A 14,530-nucleotide genomic window follows, 5' to 3' on the forward strand; every position below is an offset into this window, starting at 1 on the left:
TATAATCCACAGGTCTTCCTGAAAAATGTATAATCCTTTCTCTGGTTAACCTGCTAGCAGGAGCAGTGTTTGAATAAATATTTGCTGGGTTTTGTTTTTATTTCAGACTGTCCTTTGCAGTCCTTACAGATTTCTGTTCAGTAAGCCTGCTCTCAGTGCATGAGCTGATGATGCTTCTGGACCAACACTAGAAAGCTCCTGAAACTGTACTTAAAAATACTATTTTGGAGTCAGCTGGTCTTCATAGCAGAAGTTGTGGAAGCTGTTGTAATGTTCTCCAAGTCCATCTGAGTGTCCTACCCACTCCTGCGGTGGCTTCATCTAAGGTTGCCAGAGCCTTAATATAGGGATGCATGGCACCTACTACTGCTTATCAGTAAGACCTGTGAAATCCTACATAACTCTTAATTAAAACCTTCATGTGTCTCAGAGTAGAGTTTTCCTGGAAGACTTCTTGAGTGACCAAATTCAGGCAACTTCAGTTGTCTAGAATTGATTCTAAAAGTCTCCAACTCAAACCAGAGAAGGCCTATATATAACAAGCCCTCCAAATTGCCAAAGTGCTTGCAACAGGCTTTTTAGAAGTTGTAGGCAAAGTTAACGTCACCACAGTCTGACCTGGATAACTCTGCCAGTTGCTGAAAGCCTCATTCACTTGATGTTTGCCTGCTCTTAACAGCCATATACTTTAAGCAGATGGAACACTTCAAATACTTCGGGCTAATATGTACATCACTATATCAAGGTAACAACTTTTTGTCTGCTCTTCAAGGACTTAGCCAAGTACATGGTAAAGTTGTTCCTTAACCTGCCTGACAAGGCTATTAATTCCAATAAACTGTTGCCTATAAACACCTTGCAAACAGTGCAGGAACCAGCCCAAAGCAGCAAAATAAGGGATAATTCAGGGGCAAATGTGTTATCAACTGCATGTGTGATAAATGGATTTAGCTAGTTCTGATGTTACAGAAAGGAATCCTGCAAGTGTTAACTATCTTCATGGGAACTGGGTTGGAAGCCAAGCCACTATCTTTTACCAGAATAAACTGATAAGAGAAAGTATTCAGTTAAAAGTAGAGCAGTTCTTTAAAGAAATAGTCGGAAGACCTAAAACTCTTTTGAAAAGATGAGATTAGGTAATATTATGCAGTATTCATTCAAGTACTTGACTTTGGTTTTGCAACTTCAACTCATCCCTTTGTTGTAGGAATTACGACTCTCCTCTTATTTTCCCCCACAGATGTAAGCCTGTGATTTCCTCTGCACCACAGAAATAAAGTATCCCTTTCTGAAATTTATCTAGTCAAAACCACCTAGCGGCTTCAACCAGGTGTATGGGTGCTCACATCATACTTTATCTGGCCTTTATATCTTTATATGATTCGTGATGCTCCTTGCTTGAGTTGCTGCTGTGGGCAGTTGTTATCTCCTGCAAGATGAACATCAAGTCAGTTTTGAAAATGGAGAAATTAGTATATTATAGCAAATAGAAGCCATCAAGAGTTGATCAGGAGTGACAGATCAGGGAGCTGAAAATGTGACATCTGGAATACTGTAAGGTCAGGCTCAGCTTTCCAGAGGAGCGGTGAGAAGGCTCTGCATCTATTACACTTTTAGGATCAGAGAACAAAAAGCAATGAAAGCTTAAAGTGAAGAGCTGAATGCCCTAGCTTGTGGTATGCCTGTTCTCAACAGCTTCTGCTGAACCACAAAGAAGATTAAACCAGAGCAAAGAGTAGAGGATAAAAATCTTGTACCGGTATCTCTTCTGCCATACAAGCAGAGTAGCGGAGGTGAAGCCAGACTGAATGTGAGTGGAGCAAGATGAGGAAAAGTCAGTGGTGTAGCCACAAGCTTTAAGAAGCATAATAAAGGTGTGTGGATGACGGAAGATGAATGGAGAGCTATTTAACCATCTTCATGAAGCCCATGCTATTGCTACATGCTACATTACTCAGGAATGGTCTACTAGTTTAGGGAAGGCTCCTGTCAAACTGCTGAGATGCGTAAGCAGATAGCTTCGGTGCATTAAAGACAGCGTTCATTGATCAGCTCTCAATTTGGTCAGTTCTTGCTCCGATACATTCTGTGAATAGCCATACAGCCCCTGAGACAGGAGGTCCCTTAATGTTAGGTGCATGTTAGACTAATCTTAAAGACTTCTCTCAGCAAGACAGTGCTGTTCCTGTTTATCCTTCAAACCAACACTCAGCAAATTTCACTTGCTACTCTCCAAGATGTAGTTGGTATGTGTTTTAAAAAATGTAAAGGCGATATTCAAAGTCAGTTCTGGGGTCCTGAATTTAAGTTGTAGCTGTTATTTACATTGAAAATATACTCACATAGACTATGGAGTCCATTTTGTTTTCCTTCCTCTGAAGATGGCTTACGCTAACTGCATGTGTAGTTTAATGTCTCTTTAAACAATAAAGGCACAAAACCAAACCTATTTTGTCAGGTGTTCAGGTTGCTACTTCTTTTCCTATCTCCTGGCTGAATTTCCCACTTGGCTTGAGACTTCAGGATCTATCCAGGGTAATAGAATGAGAAAAATTATTGCTTGTTCTCTGACTCTAGTGAATGCACTTCAGAGCAGACGATCTGATGCCTTTCTGAGGATATTAGATGTCTAGTAGGATAACCTGCCAACTCCCCTGTTGCACTGAAGTATTGTGCTATTGTGTACTGAAATTTTGGCATTTCCCTCATTGTCCTGCTCTTCTCAGATGCTGCTTTCAGTGCCTGCAAGTATTACAGCAGCTCTACCTACCTGCAGAAATACATACGATACTATCTGACCACAAATTCATTCTGCCTCTGAGAATGATCTCGAAAGGTACTCTAGCTGGTATGCAATTAGCTGTGCATAAAGAAACAACCACTAGATTAGCTTTGTTTTCTAAACAATCAATCATGTTTGTATAGGCTGAACTTCTCACTACCATGCTCTTTATGCCAGCAACCCTGCTTCTAGAAATGACTCAAGTGCTATCACTTTGAATCTTACAACTAAATTAATCTTGGCTATGATTTGTTGATGTTAAATACCTTTTTTTATGCAAAGAAACTCCCCTACTAGAAAAAGCCCACCTAGTCCAGTAGAAACTATTGCAACAGTATTTTGTCCTTATGGACATTCAAGAAAAGCTGCTTTAGCGTGTGTAAGATTGATTCACTGAGGTTGGTTTAGGTAATATAAGGCTGCATATCTGATAGTAACCTCCAACAGAAAATGCTTGTGAGAGACTAAATGCTTTTCAAACAGCATTTGCTGGGTTTGGTTTGTTTTTTTTTTTTTGGGGGGGGGGAATAATGGTTCATAAGGCCAACCATATTCAAGATAGTTAAATGTAGGTTAGCATCTCTACTGCCTGCACCGCCTGCTTGCGGTAGCCCCGTCTGGCTTGTAACAAATAGTTACAGCGCAGTTGGCAAAACCATTACGCCGATTCCTCTTAACCACTCTGCCCTGGCAAATGTCTCTGTGGGGATTTAAAGGGGCACAGGATCTATGCTGTAGATGATCTGATAATGCTTACAGATGCATGGACGAGATCTGCCCCCATCTCACAGCGCAGTTTTGTCCCTAAAGGATTCCTCGGGTCATATGTAAAACTTCCCTGGAAGGAGAAGGCAACTGTATATTTTGCAGCAAGCGTACAGGAAAAATTTGATGGACTGACAGAGCATGGTCAAATTATCTGTGACGGGACTAAACCTAGACTGTGAGATGTGCTTACTTTAATTTTCACTTGCAAAGGTGACTGTCAGCTGTAAGAACTGCTGTAGTGATTGCACTGATAGGACAGCAGACTATAGAAGCACTTCAGCTTTGTTACAGAACTGCTGCAAGTCCCATCCCGTAGTGGTCCAGATGTATGCCATTAAAGTGGTATGGATGCTGGAGCTTGCGCATCCCATAAGAGGAGAGTGGCTGACAGTCATTCCCAAATTAGGTAAAAATGCCAAATTCTGACAAGCCTTTGCCAAGTGTTTCGTAGTTCTACGAAGTCACAAGTGGAAGAGGTCTGTGTCCTCTAAATATTTCCCTTCTAGCAGGTCTTTATGTATCAAGTTCAACTGCCAAGCACTTGTAGCCTCTTATTATTTTAGTGTGTGTGCCAGTAAATACTTGCCCTGCCAGTTCTAACAGGGTTACGGCTTGGCAAAACACATTACTAAAATAGCATTTGTTCATAGTCCAAAATCAAAGTATGTCCTGATCAATCTGCTCTTAAATGTGGCCACCAGCTTTTTACAGGGCTGCTTATAAACCAGCTGTCTAAATTATATTACTTGCGCTAAAATTTTCTAAAACGGATGGTTTGTAAATACCCCATATTTGCCAAACTGCTGTCTGTTCATTACCTGTATTTCTTTCTCCTAGAAGGTGTAACTCTTAAATGGTATGATTCACCTACTTTGCTTAAAGTACTGTTTTTAGAGATTCTTACTGTATGGTGTTCCTAAATGCTGTCGATATGGTCTGAAATCGGTGTGGTGATGCAGCCCTTCTAAGCACTGATTTATCCCTGTTATTGACCGAACAGCATTCCTCTGGTATTCTTCAGATTTATTAATTTTATTAATTATTGGTGTTAAGAGGGGATTCTTACTTGTAGTCCTTTATCTTACACCTTACTTAAAATATATGGACTATGCAGCACTGCTAGGTCAGTTCAAATGTTTATTTAAATAATTGAGAAACTAAACCAAATAGCTATACTTCACGACAATGACCATAAACATGTCTGTCATGCTGGTATTTGGGACAGCCTGAAAAAACTGGAGCATGGATCTGCTCAAGTGCTCTAGCTATATACTTTTTATGGCATACGATTTCTCAAGGCTTGTTTGTAATCACTTGTGCTTCAAAAGGGAGGCACTGAAGATGTTTACCAAAGGTGCTGCACCATAAAACTGCGGCTGTAACCTATAGCTGTTTCCTCTATTAGCAGCACCTAATGCATCGCAAGCTTGAGGTCATGGGGCTGAGAAGCTGCTGTTTTACCGCACCCTCTGCAGCAGGGTTGCATTAGGAGGAGGCAGGCCTCCTTGGATGCCAGCGAGGAAGTAAGAAAGAAATAAAAACCTATCTCTATTTATTTATCACCTTTATTCCTTTCTCTCAATACCATAGCAGTCAGCTCCATTTAACACCTTATCAGGGGATGTTAGAATATTTTACCTGGCCCAGATGGAGGGAAGCTGTGTGAAGTTGGGGTGGGGAAGAGGCGGAAGGGAAGGGATCTTTCTCCTTTACTCTGACAAGAGACGGTTTCCAGCAATCATGCTGAGTCAGTGTGGGCTCAAACTGCAGGTTAGGCTGTAAATGGTTGCTTATTGCCAAGCTGTCACAGTGATGATGTACCAGTTGGTCTGTGAGTCATAGAATCATGGAATCGTTAAGGTTGGAAAAGACCCTTAAGATCATCGAGTCCAACCGTTAACCTATCACTGCCAAGCCCACCACTAAACCGTGTCCCTGTGCACTACATCTCCCCGTCTTTTAAATATCTCCAAGGATGGGGACTCATCCACTTCTCTGGGCAGCCTGTGCCAGTGCCTGACTACCCTTTCAGTGAAGAAGTTTTTCCTAATATCCAACCCAAACTTCCCCTGGCGCAGCTTGAGGCCGTTTCCTCTCATCCTATCGCTTGTTACTGGGGAGAAGAGACCGACCCCCACCTCGCTACAGCCTCCTTTCAGGGAGTTGTAGAGAGCAATAAGGTGTCCCCTCAGCCTCCTCTTCTCCAGGCTAAACAACCCCAGCTCCCTCAGCTGCTCCTCATAAGACAGCAAAATGAGAATATTTAGTGCAAGATGATACAACCAGTTATATATAGTTGTTTATAAACCCTTCGGAGAATCTGAAATGTGAGAAACCCTCTTCTGTGTTGTTTTGGTTTTCCTCTGAGGGAGTAATTATTTCCTCAGAGTTAGTAAAATCCAGCCAAAACCGAAGTTCTCCATCTTTGTTGGAGGGTGAACAAAATGCAGTGGATGCTTTCAAAAGCTTACTTTAACAGAGTTTTCTGAGATTGAATGATGGTAATGCGTTTAGGGACTGGTAATTGGAGATAATTCCAATGAATTAGACTTAGCAGACGTTAATGATATGCTAGAGGAAGTCAGCTTATGAAGATCTATGCTGTGCTCTTTTTTGTCTTGATCTATTGAATAGCTTCTGTAATTGTCTAATGCATATTCTGGCAGTATTTGGGTTTCTTAAGCATTTACAGCCTGAAGAAACCAGCCTGCAAATTTTCAGAGCAGTGAATATAATTAGTTCAAATGCCAGTACATGAAAATCAAGTATTGCGCTCTTCATCGTAGGTACAGTAACATCTGCAAGGAATATCTAACTTTGCATATAGAGACTAAGTAATCGGTCCTGGCTTGACTGTTTTTTATAGATGAATATTCATGCAAAATACTAGTCTCAACCTATTACAGAAAGTATTGCTCATTCTGGAGAGTAATTTGCAAATGGCTGCGCTGGTATACTTGATTTCCCACACTGTGCCATCAGGAGGACAGCCTTGGTGAAAGAACTTGCAAAAAAAAAAAAATGCTAGTGGCAACGATGTACTGATAGGCTCATTCTTGCACCACCAGCCCCGCTGGGTTAGACATTGTCCTTCCTTCTGCAGGAAGGTAAGATTGTTCCAGTTAATCCACTCGGTAACGTATTAAGATGTTCCCTGATGATAGCCTTAGTTTTGTTTTCCTCTGTCCTACCTCATGGAGACAGAGGGAATGAATCAATTTAATTTTGATGGGAGATGTGTTTTGATGATCGTGTTCAACATGTTTAAAAACCCGAGGATCTTTTAGTAGGGCATGCCTAAGCTGGGCCGTACTTAGCTTGTGCCAGACTGAAGTTTGACTGCGCCTATCTGACCAAATTAGTGGATTTTCTTAGTGAAAGTTGTTATTTGCAGCAGTGTCAGACCGTAACAGCGTATTCGCACACTGGCCTGCGTGATCTCCATCCCCATGAGTTTTTGAGTTCTTTGTGCTTGTGTGGTGACTAGGTTGTTATTTTTTGGTTTTGAAAGTACTTAGCTGTTAGAGCTTGCTATCTTGCCCTTAACCTTGAGCTAATTTTGGGGGTAGAACCTGTTACTTGGAGATCCAGCTGAATAAGGCATGCCTGTGTCTTTGCTGTAGTGTACTTCTTAGGGCCTGTTTTACCAGCATCACTGGTCCCAGCTGTTTTCTGCTAGCTGGGAAGGCTTCTCTATTGGTATTTATGCCCATACCACCTTCGCTGTTTACTTGTTTAATGTATCTGTATTAATAAACATGAGGGTAATGGGAGCATATATGAAGTTTTTTACCTAGCAGTAAAACAAAAAATAAGTTTAATCAGATAATGCTACCTCCCCAGTTCAAGAAAATGAAGTATTTCCTACTAAAAACAGCAGCAGCAGTGATTTAACAATGTAATCTGATCTAATATTAGTAACAGCCTGTGCCTTTAGGGAACAGTATAATATCCAATCCGCTGAATAAAGTCTGTCTCACATTAAATTCTGGATCCCTTTTAAAAAGATGGCTTTCCAGAATTGTTTCAGTAATTTCATAAAGACCCATGGTTTCCTACGTCTTTTTCCCAGTAATATAATCAGACTGGGGAAATTACATTGGCCCCCAAAATATAAAGAATGAGGAAATAGTGCTTTCTTACGAAGATGTTCTCCCTGATGCCACGAGGACCTTCATCTCTCCACCTTAACGGCTTAGGCTTTCTATTCCTCCCCACACGTCTGGGCAGGAAAAAGCCCATCGGGGAGTTTGTCATGCCCAGGCTGCCATCTGTGACTCCATCGCCGTGTCTTCCAGCACGAGCCAAGGTCTTGCTCTTGGTCGTTTTCCGAGTAAGCTGGAAGGGGTCCCAAGAAAGCAAGGGGGCATCTAGTCAAGGCCATGCTTTATGGAAAGAAGTAGCCAGGAAACCCTGCGGAAGATTTAATACTGGCAGAGCTGGAGTTGGAAGCCTGTTTATGTCAGGTTTTAATAATTTCTGGAATTTTGTATACATACCAAGGAAAGGGTGCAACAAGTCTTTATTAGCCCTTTCAAAATGAAGCGGCACACACCCTCGCTCTTATGTTTTGGGGGGATTGTTGCTCGGATATTTTTATGGATTTATTGGGGAGGTCGAGGATGTTGAGGTGTTCAGCCTTAATAGCAGGAGAGCTGCCAAAATCATTTGCTTCTCTTGGATGAGTATATTTTTTTAAAAAGTTATGCCCCGGCTTAAACAACAGCAAGGCAGAGGTTGTAAAAGACATCAGCTGGATTACAGTGTGTGAAGAGTCCTGAGGGCAGGCAAAAGTTTGCATTGCAAGAAGTGGAAAAAATGCTGCTTCTCCGTGTGAGGTGGATTGCTCCATATCATCTTCATTCGCAATGTGCTGCAGAGTGATTTCCCCTCTCCCTGACTTCGCTTCGGTGGCCTAAATCGTGTGGTAGCCTCAAAAGTAGGTCATGATGCAAAAGCACCGTGCTGGTTCCAGTGGTTTGTTTTTGTTTTTTAAAACCAATCTCAGGTTTCAAGATGAAGTCGTTAAAAATCTCATCTAAGCCTTCGTTTGGTGTCAGCTGTAGGGTTGCTTAGGCACGGTATCCTTGTAGAACAAGCTGGTGTATGCTGTTGTGTTTCGATGCCTTTGATTACCCGAATGATGGATTAAATGTTAGGACATGTCAAATGTGGTTCTTTATTGCACCCAGTTAGCCTTAACCTTTTTCCTTTGGCAGGCTTTTAGTGATTCAAAACCGGTTAGTCCAGTTTAATATAAGACTATTTTAAAATTAGAGATTGACTTTCCTCTGAAGATCTGGAGTGATGTTGCTCACATACGGGACTGTTGTTAAGTAATATGTGGTATAATTGCATTTATTTTTTTTTTTAAATTATTCCTGAACAAGCATAGTCTTCCCTCCCCGATAGGGTTAATACAGTTCTGGTTTTAGAAAGCAGTAGCTAAAAATCAGTGTTTGCATTTAACTATGTGAGAAGTCTTAATGGGAATTTAAACAGCTACCTGCCTATAATTGCTGCCTTTTTGAACCAAAGGCCTCATGACTCACTTATGCGATGGTGCTGATAGAAAGTCACAGGATTTTTTGAGTCTAAACTTCTATGAAGGAACAACCTAGTCTCTTCATGGAAGGACACAGCCCCTTTGCTGAACTTCGTAAAGTAGTTGCACGCATTTGTCCAGCTGGGCCAAAAACTCCAGGTATGTTTTCTAGATGCTTTTCTTCCTACTGCAGTGGCTGAACACAAGTCTTGACATGGGCCAAACAAACTTCCCCTGTGGCCAGTTCTGTTACTATAAACAGCTGCTAATAATTAGCAACAGAGCCGCAAAACAAGCGGGGAGAAAATAGCTGCCTGTTGGCTAAGCAAGTGGTATTCTGCCTTGCATCTGGCAAGTACTGGGAGGGAGAATACATGATCGTTCTCACAGCATGACTGAAGATCCTTCTTCTGCCTTCTGAAAAGGAGGCATCTCGAGCTGGGCAGGTGAGTCTGCTTTTTGACCTTGTAGCCACAGGGCTACACACCCACAACTTCTTTTTTTCTATGTGAGCTGCAATTTCATACTGGCTTTGGGTATTGCTACCCAAAGTAATACTTCTAGCTGCCCCTATTCCTCCCTTCCCCCATTGTGTTGGTACGGATCCGTGCAGCCATGCAATCAGATAAAACCGACCTGACTTCATAAAGGACTTTCTTTAGCTGCTTGGATGTGTTTTTGTCAGCTTAGTTTTCAATCTAAATCAGTTACGCTGTCTGGTTCACTACTTGGAGACTTGTGCGGCTGTGCAGGAAGGGGTGGGAGTAAGGAACCTGGGGCAAAGAAGAAGAAGAACAGACAGCTGCTTTTAGAGGAAGTACTTGTTTATGCCAGCTTAAAGTGATTGAGAAACCTATAGTGTAAGCAGTATAATAAGCCGGTAACGTACTTTATGTGATACTCCTATGCAAGCAGCTGACTGTAAAACAAACCTACCCTTGCTAGCAAAACAGGCTGTCGTAGCAAAAGTATAGTTTGCTGTTACAATTTGAAGCTGCGATCAGGTTTGTACTGCAGAGAGTATCTATCTGGTTTCAGCTGCAACTACCTCTGTAGTGGGAGCTGCTGTCCTTATGGCAGATCTGTAGAACAAAATTAATCCGGGGAGGGGAGTCATCTGTACAAAATCAGTTGGATCAGCATCTTAACGGAATCGTTTTTAACGTATTTAGAGAATCGACAGATTTTTGTGAGGTGGCGTAGCCATGCTTGCAGAGGACAGCCTCCCCTTTAAGAGCTGCTCTTTCACAGCAACATGCTATTGCTCTGTTGGCTTGGTGGAGCACCAGAGGATTTGAACTCAAAACATTAGTAATCATCCTTGGACAAATGCCATTTTAGTCTTGAAAAGGCGCAAGTTCAAACGATGTATCGTTTTGCAGGCCAGTCAGATGTTGAAGCAGAACCCAGTGTCCATTTTGCATTTAATCGTAAAAGGAATAATAAGTGATGTTTGTCTGCAGCATAGGGGTAGAAGTGCTCAGCCAAACATTTCTTTAGTCCGAGTAAAAGCCAGATCAACTCAGAATGCCTTTCTTTCCAAAGCTAATATTAAAGCTATACTTAAATCAGTCTAGATAACTTTGCATGAGATGGCCAGATTACTGGAAGACCTTAGCATAAACCAACTTGGCAGAAAAGTTAAGTATTTGACAAAAAAATGGAATGACTGGGCAATTAAAGGCTTGCCAGCCTAACACGATTCACAGGTGAAACAGCAAGGTTACTAGTGTGTATGTCTGTGGGACCTACTCTTGCAGAACTGAAGGAGGGTAAGGTGTAAGACTCTGGGAGGAAAAAAAATCTTATCGTATTAGACCGGCAGCTTCTGGACTCTTACACTTCTTTTTTTCCAGTCAAACATTTGAATATTTCATGAAGCAGAAGTACACGTACCTTGGTTTGTTGTTGTTTATGGTTTTCTTGATGTGTCAAGCAGAATGTCACATTAGGATCTGTTAGTGATCCAATGACAACTGTGACCAGAATCATTAAAGCCTAGTTAAATTCTGGAAGAATTGGTTCTTAGCTATTTTCCCTTATGAAGTTAGTGGTAAACAATGAAAAGACATTTGTATGCAATGACGGCTCAAGCTATCTCTTCATCCTTCCTTTCGGCATCAAGAAGGTAGAATTCTTTAAAACTGTAGAATCTTTGTTTGAGCTAGAGTATATCCTACGTTGCTAGAAAACAATTCCTGTGGAGCAAAACTGAATTCAGCTCTTCGCTATGGTTTGGGGAGACTTTGATCAATCTGTATACTTGCATGTAAAAGAAAGTAATGATAATGGAAGAGGCAGATCTTGAAGACATGAGATAGCTAGATTAGTTACTGGAAGTTAATGCAATAAACTTTATAGACCAGTATGAGTGAAGGGAGTAGTTTGCCTCTGCTCTATCCCCTCCTTGTTCCCTTAGATAATCAGTAGTGTTGGGACAGAACTGTTTCCATCCTCTTCAGTTTGCTCATTCCAGTTTTTCTTAGGCTGTGCTTATTTTTCCCTTCAGAACTTAGGATTTTGTAACTAGTGCACACCTACCCTGTTGAAATGAATTGTTTCTTACACCAATAAATGCCTTAAGGATTGCCTAATGCCTTCAGAGGAAGAAAGCCCTCCTAAGGAGTTGACATTTTCTCATGGTATCCAGTTGAGCCCATTTAACTGTATCTACTTGGCCAGGCTTTATTACTGCTTAATAAAATATGTGTGTGATTACCTGAAACTTACTGTATACTCCATGCCTTAATTAAAGTCATATGCTTTGGCACTGGGTCAGAAAATCTAGTTGCTTGTTGAACAGTACATTCCTATTCCTTGTTAGCAAGAGATATCTGGAAACGTGCATTAAAAATAGTTCAGTCCTAAAAGATTTGGGCAGGATCACTGTTAACCCTGTTTATTTTGGTATTGATGGTGTATTACCAATCTTCTGACCTCCAGATGATGGTATCACAAATGCAAAAACACTGCTTGTATTTTTAGGACTCCAAGTCCTAAACTTCCAAAACATGCTTGTGCATCTCTAGCATCTTAGTGCTTGCTGGGGAAAAGAAAATCACTGAATTTTGTGGGCCACGGATATGACCCATACAACTCTTCCTCTTCTTTGCAAAGCCGTAAAGAAAGGCAGTAATTTTCCTCTGGTTCTTCGATGATTCACGTGCTTTGTCTGTGAACGCTGCCGATTTGAGACACAGGTTTATTGTGATATAGCCTTGTCAAGCCTATAGCATGTTGTTTAGTGCTTCACAGAGTCACGTTATGACTTATGCCTACATGGAAGATAGATAGTAAAAGTATAACAGATAAGATTACAAGCAATTTGAGCAGCTTTTATAAAATGTTGCTTACAGATTAGTTTTCAGAATATTTTACTTGCCTGTTTTGTTGAAATATTAACTACCGCTTTATAGGTTTTGTCATTGTCACAACGTGGCCAAAGGTCAACGTAAAATATGTGCAATTAGGTTGAAGAGCTGGCGTAATCAGACTCCTCCTCCCATATACCCCTGTATGAACCCCTTTCCATGCCTGAAATTCTTCGCTCTACTTCCTTATTCTTTGTTAGTCATGAAAATGCCTTTTAAAACTTTATGGAAAGTACAGTGAGAGTGCATGGCAGAATGGGGAACGTGGTCTCAGCTTCCTGAGATAAATGCTGGCTCGTGTGCCCGTTTACGTTTTTAAATTATTTTGTTTAGCCCCTGCATGGCTGGATGGTCAGAAAGGTACAGATGAAAGGGAAGCGGTCTTTCTGAAACCTTTTGCCACCATGCCTCTCGACATCTGTTTAAGGAAGGGATGCCAGCTCTCTTAGTACCTAGTCTGCTTGAATGACAGGTAAAATGTAAGCCTAACTGATCATTTCTTTAAAAAAATATTATAATAATGCTGGTGTGCTTCTCAGGTGGACTACTCACGTCATGAAGCCTTTGAACTGCATGAGTAAAGGGGATGTATTGGAAATTACCATGGATAATCAATACTACAATTAAAAAAAAAATTGCTGTCAATTAAGGTTTGGTTTTACTAGCCAACAAACATGAAAAAACAGATCTGTGCTAGGTGCAGGCATGGGAGCATGCCTTCTTCGGTATTTTAATCCAGCTCCTCTTTAGATGCCATTTCCTTTGGAGTTCTTTGCTGCGTAAAAGCTTCTGTAATATTTGCTACCTACTCCCAGCAGGTAAATGAATTTGTCTCCCTTTTCAATAAGGAAGAATGCCACTATTCAAACTTGCCAAATTCACAATGAACTTAGAAAAGGCAGCAGCAGAATCTGGATCGGTCTAAAATTAGTATGAACACAACCTAGCAGGACTTACGAAAGAACTGGAAGACCTTTCTGAAAGGCTCTTGTTATTCTCTGGCTCTTGTATTAGACACGCACTTGGAGTGAGATGAAAGTGCTGCAGGAAGACTAGCGTTATGCTTACCACAAAATTGGCATAATGGAACAGTAATTCTCTATTCCTTTAGATAAAACCTGCCCATTGTGCCTCTTGCTATTGCACTTGAATACTCTAACTGCTTTTTCTGGCATGTTTAAAATAGACTGTTCTTATCTGTGTCAATTACAGCTTCAAAGTCTACCTCCATCTATCATCCATTATTCCTGTCTTTTAAATTATCTGATCACACCCCATCATCTTCTACTTCAAGAACAACTTTTTCAGTCCTCTCTTAGAGTCTCGCTCAAATGGGCTAAATCTCAGATACCCTCTTTTGTCCTGCCTCTTTATCCTTTCCAGTGACAAATGCTCCCAGCCTGGTGGCATCCCGCTTGCCTATGCGGGCTGCCCCAGTGCATCATGAAACATCCTGGTGTGATGAACTGCCTTCCTCTCCGTGCCTCATTCTGCTACCCTGTAACTGCTATTAAATGAGGTGTTTAGGGAAATTGAGTTAAATCCTTCATAGGCAGTGACAGGAGGGGAAATTAAGCATAAGAAAATGCTAGAGACTTTAAAGCCATCTTGTACAGGAGTGTTATCCACGACCATTAGTCTGTAATACAACACACATGTTCTGAATGATTTCTGAATAATAAGAGCTGATATGTAAACATTTAAATTCTACTGAGTGCAATTTTGCCTGAGTCTGCCAGCAATTAAACGTTTTATGACTAGTCTGTAATTAAAATAATTGCTCCTACTCTGGAACCTATTGTAGGTTTTACTCACCCAGGTATTTTGTAGGTTTTCCTCACCCAGAACTTGTATTATGAAAAGTGGATGTGTTTTGTGTTTGGTTTTTTTTTTTTTTTAATACACAGTACTTAACTTCATATTTATGATAAACTAATAGCCCTTCAAGGATTGAGTTGAAACCTCAGGCACTAAAGCAAAGTAAGAGAACCACATCCCTTCCCCTCCTGATGCGAGTTCAACGCTGTACTAACTGCTGGAAGGAGGCAAATGAACTCTGCCGCG

General features: G+C 41.1%; 1 protein-coding gene across 9 annotated transcripts in view; it reads left to right on the forward strand.

The window, feature by feature from the left end:
* SLC45A4 (solute carrier family 45 member 4) overlaps nt 1-14,530 on the forward strand; it is a 93,325-nt gene that overhangs the window by 36,424 nt on the left and 42,371 nt on the right. Inside the window, exon 1 of one of the 9 annotated variants that reach the window (XM_087741056.1) lies at nt 1,494-2,246. The exons of 7 other annotated variants lie outside the window; for them this stretch is intronic. The gene's annotated coding sequence lies outside the window, so the exon portion shown is untranslated. Of the gene's footprint in view, nt 1-1,493; nt 2,247-9,437; nt 9,542-14,530 lie in introns of those variants that run through there. One more of the 9 variants, XM_087740800.1, reaches the window with a different exon arrangement.

Source organism: Nipponia nippon, unplaced genomic scaffold, assembly GCF_047370975.1.
Source record: "Nipponia nippon isolate SJK-2023a ecotype South Korea unplaced genomic scaffold, ASM4737097v1 scaffold_1, whole genome shotgun sequence".
NCBI lineage: Eukaryota > Metazoa > Chordata > Aves > Pelecaniformes > Threskiornithidae > Nipponia > Nipponia nippon.